At 42.5% G+C, this 5,000-nt stretch overlaps 1 protein-coding gene across 1 annotated transcript in view; it reads right to left on the minus strand.

Moving 5' to 3' along the window:
• mtnr1aa (melatonin receptor 1A a) overlaps positions 1-5,000 on the minus strand; it is a 31,819-nt gene that overhangs the window by 26,033 nt on the left and 786 nt on the right. The window lies entirely within an intron of this gene.

Below are 5,000 nucleotides of genomic sequence, written 5' to 3' on the forward strand. Positions count from 1 at the left end.
GCAGTCACACGCACACAAAGACATCAGACGACTCCTTCCGGCCCTTTCTCTGGACCACTGCACTCCAGAGGATCAGCGTGGGATCACATCTCTCTCTGAACAGTGTTAGGGGAAAAAAAAGAAATTCACTTTTGAGGAGCAGAAATTCAAAGTTCAAATCCCAAAGAAGTGAAATTCATCATCGTCTACCCTGGCCTCTAAAACCTTTTTCCCCTTCAAATAATACATTTGTTAAATACACTGGCACTGAACCATGTTATTAACGTACTGGGCAACTGGGTAGAGTGGTGCAAAAACCCATTTGCCAAGGCTTGGAGGTGAACACTACCATAGTCACGGGAAGAATCGCAGAGAGAGACAGGAGAGAAATGCACGACTTCTTAAAGTGCTCAGCAGAGTCTAGTCCTCTAAGACAGCCTACTACAGACACAGGATCAGAAATAGACATCCCATCCCTACCATGATGCCACCCTGTCAGGTCAAAAGCATGATCTGAATGTAGATGTTGAATGCTGTGGAAAACCACTAGAGTAAAAGAAGAGGGTGGTGAAAGACAGATAAATTAGCCCTGAACTTGTCTAAACACTAATATGAGGCAGGTACACAGAGCTTGGGCCACTTTTGATTGTGGCATTAAAAATTTTCACCTCCAAAACAGCAACTTAGCAGCGGTTTGATTGAAAACGTCCTTTAAGTTTTAAATCTCAGGCACAGAGTTGACAATAAGCCAAGGAAAAGCTTTCCAGAGCATGAGAGAGGACACATAAAACGTGCACAGGGTGGAGCCTAATCACTATTATTTGAGGTAATCATGACTCTGTACCCTTTTTCCCACAAAATCTCAATTTGACTCGGATCTAAAGTCACTTCATGTTCTTTTACACTTTTACACTGAAGTGGAAGGAAAAGACACTCATTTGGAAGACAAAACAAACTAAAGTTCCAGTCTTCACAAACAAATAATAACTTGCTTTGCAGGGGGAAACTTCAGAGCTCAGTGACACTTTTAGGCTTAGCGCACACACACACACACAGACACACACAGACACACACAGAGACACACACGTAAACGTGGTACTTATTCACTCATTACCTGTTACTGTTTTCCAGGTATCTCTTCCACACAATTACCCAACATTATCTGAAGCCTCATGTCAAACGTTGCATAGCCACAAAACCAGCTTTCCTCTCTGGCGACAGGGTATCTAAAAAAGAGCGCACTTTGCAACCATGTGTACGCAAAATTTTACAGGCAGGTAAAATTCGCTCGGTGGAGTGATGAGAAACATGGAAATGCGCTAGAGCAGACTCATTGCTTAACTGGCATGAATCATGAGGATGAGCAGTAATGTGTTGTTTCAGTAGTGACAGTTCTGCCTGGCTTCAACTTCCAAAGACAACATCCAAGGACAGTTCTTTCACTGTCTTTTACTTTAATTCTCCGATTTTTACCATATTTTATTTTGGTGAATAGAGAGCAGATTTTAAAGATTTCATGTAATCCCCCCCTCCCCTTCCATTTCAAACTGTCATCTTGGAGCGTATGTATATATGTGTGTATATATATATATATATACACTTTTCGAAGAAACTAGGGAGTTTAAACCAAGGGTCCTGCACAACTTCATTTTTGATCTTTTTGAGGTTTTACCAGGTTTGACTATCAGACAGAGGTTTCTGTGCTGTAGACCTCCACACATTCATACATGTAAAAGATATTAACAGAGGCATTTCAACTACCATATACGGGGACCCGTGTGAGTTCACTGGGTAGAACATGAAGCTCTTGTCCTACATACATCATACATCAGTAGAACTTGTGATCTCTGTGCACTGCTGCACAGGCTACATGAGGTTTCAGAACTTGATTTTTTTTTTTCTGATTCGTTCCTATTTTGCAACTATTTCGCATTCAGCTCCTGCAAAGCTTTACGCAGACGACCCCATGACTCTTTTAAACCTGATTCATTGAACCCACATCATGTGACACTTTGCCACCGCATAGCGAAACATCTCCACTTTTCAGACCAGTGAGTCAACCTCACTGAGGGAGGCGGCTCCAGCCAAGACTTCTGGTCCGATAGCAAGTTCCTTGGCATGTCGGTTCAGTCCGTATCACGACCACTGGAAGTGAAGTCCATTAGAAAGTCATGTCAGAAATCTATAAAACCAAAGGGGTTGGCCCACTGACAAAACACCAAATGCAGACTGATTCTCTCAGTCAGAATGCTTTAGCATTGGCAAACAGTTCCCGCTCTGCTAAGAGAAGACCCGGCATGCCAGTCTAGTGGACAATAGATGGTAAGTGACGTAACTGGAGCCGACTCCAGTGACTGTACATCAGCCGCTGCTTTGACCTAAAAACAACACGCCGAGCTTCGCCTTTTCGCTGACTGAAGTCGTGCGTGAGTCGTCCCAGATTATGGCTGTGTCGCAATCAGAGCGGCTTTTCAGTCGGATGTGCACGGGGCTTCAAATCCTTCACAGACCTCACACACACACACACACACACACACACACACACACACACATACAGACACACACACACACAGGGACACGCAGGCACACAGCCACTGAGCTGGCACTGTGGTAGTGGCCATATGGCCAACAGTGGCGACTGGAACTGCTTCATATCACTGGGCTCCCCAGTTGTGAAACTCTTTCAGCGTCTGTCCGTTTGGGTCTGGATGTGTATGTCTGTGTGTGTGGTTTGCAACCAGAGCATCAAAGAGCAAATGGATTACTTGCACAGAATGAAAACATCGATTGTCTAGACAAATAAAGTATTTCAAGCATATGAATCGCTTTGGCAGAAAATCTGGAAGAGAGAGCTGTAATTTACGTCTCAGTGGTCAATAGTTAATTAATCAGAGAGGAGAAATGTGAGTGGACACGCGCTCTCTATACTCTCACTCATTTCCTCTGCGTCAAATTCCAATCCAAACTATGGACTCAAGCGGAGACAATCCGCCAAAGTGCAACGACTGAAACGTTTCAGTGTCAGTCAGTATATGTGTCTAACGGCGTCCTGAATGTCGTTCCCTCGTTCAGTTTTTGCTTGAATGGCAGAACAAACAGCATGAGGTATCGAATGTGTCGCAGAACTACAATTAGGAAACCACGACTGCCTCATTAACACAGAGAAACACGGACATGATCAGCCCGATCAATTGCTCGTGGCATAGTTAAACGGAAGAATTCATCACGAAGTATTGACAAGTCAGGAAAGATGGACGTAAAGATACAAATGTACGTCTATTGTACCAAAGTACTTACGTTTTTCACTAATCATACTGCGCACGTGACACATACGGACATTCTCTGCTCAAGATTGTTCTTTAAAATCGTCTTATCCTTTTGACTCAACACCACGTCTTGGACTTCTAACCTTATTTCCTCAACCTGGCAGAATGTTTTTACACTGTAAAAGTAAAGTAATATTCTAAAAACTTCCAACAACCCCAAGAACGTCGCTTGTATAAACTGAATGAGGCTGAACTACTTGAGTAAATTACAAACGCTGTAAATGCACTTAAATATTTCAGTAAAAAGTGCCGTTCTTTAATATTTTAAAACTTTGAGTCCACCCCTTTCAGCACCAGCATGTCACCTAGTACCACGCATGCTGTTCAAAGACTGTTACCTGGCCCACTACTTCACCTATTATTATTATTATTATTATTATTACGCCGTTTATCCAACCTAGGTTCACCGATTAATTCATAAAATATAACTGAAAACCTTTTTAAGCCATAACAGGCTCCTACAGTTGCTGCACATTCGCAGCCATGTTGACCCGTCGAGAGATCCACTACACAGCCCTCAAACATTGTAATCTTTCCATTCCAACCAGTGTATTCTATTTATGTAACCGCTGTATTCGTATACTCTAATGAAGATTTTAATCCGACAAAAGCGGGTCATTACATAATTCTGTGTATTTTTTCTAAAAAGTGGGATTATAACAGAGAAATGTTATTGGGGCATGGACCAGTGTAGTGCTTTACCACGAATGCTTTTTCTTTTTTCCTTTTTTTTTTTTAATGTGGTGAGGTGGCCATTCAGACAATAGCCTGCTACAGCCTCCATTCATCGTAGGGAATAAACATCAGAATCTAGAGCTAAAGCGGGAGATTTACGATTGAGTCGCGCGCTGTTGGCTGCGCGCCGCTGCACGCTAACGTAAAATAACAATTTCCACCACGCGCTCATCAGTGGTAGATATCATGCTTTAGATCGTTTCAGTAATTAAAGTACAAGGACAGGCGCTATATCCGTGAAGGCGCACGCAGAGGAAAAGTACAGAAACAAAAAAGCACAACGCTCAATTTTTTTTTCGTTACCAATTAGGTCTATTTTCAATATCTTTTGTTAACAGTATCCAAAGAGAACAAACTTAATGAAAGTTCTGCTCTAAGATATGCACACACATCTGCCATCATAAATGTTAAGCTATTTTTATCATTCCCCTTTGCTCCAAGTAGAACCGTTTTCATATCTTCCACATTTCGATTCAAAGTCGTGATTGACAGTATTTGGAAAACAATCCTGTATGTCTTCATACTGTTTCGGAGGGATGGATGCCAAGACAAATTGTCATCAATCCGCGTCCCACGCGGAACTCATAGAGAAGTGTCAATCAAATTCAGAATCCGGTCGTTTCCCGTTCATACGGGATCGACTGCTGCGCATCTGTCCTCGTGTCAGTCTAGTCTTTATCACCTCCGCGGGTATCACGATTCCACCACGGAGATACAACAACACACTAAAACGACAGTTAAAGATCTGTCATTTCGTCAGGCTACCGGGTGCCTCGCCTTCTTGTTAGTTTTAAGGGCACTGGGATCTCTATGATGTATTCACGCGAGTCAAGTTCATCTTTATGTCAGGAATAGGTCTCTAGCGAATCTGTTAACAGTGCGAATTCTGTTGAGTGGTCATGGGCACATTCGACTAAGGAGTCTAATCTCAATTTCCTGATTTTATGACTCAGATATTAA

Source organism: Chanos chanos, chromosome 11 (genome assembly GCF_902362185.1).
Source record: "Chanos chanos chromosome 11, fChaCha1.1, whole genome shotgun sequence".
NCBI lineage: Eukaryota > Metazoa > Chordata > Actinopteri > Gonorynchiformes > Chanidae > Chanos > Chanos chanos.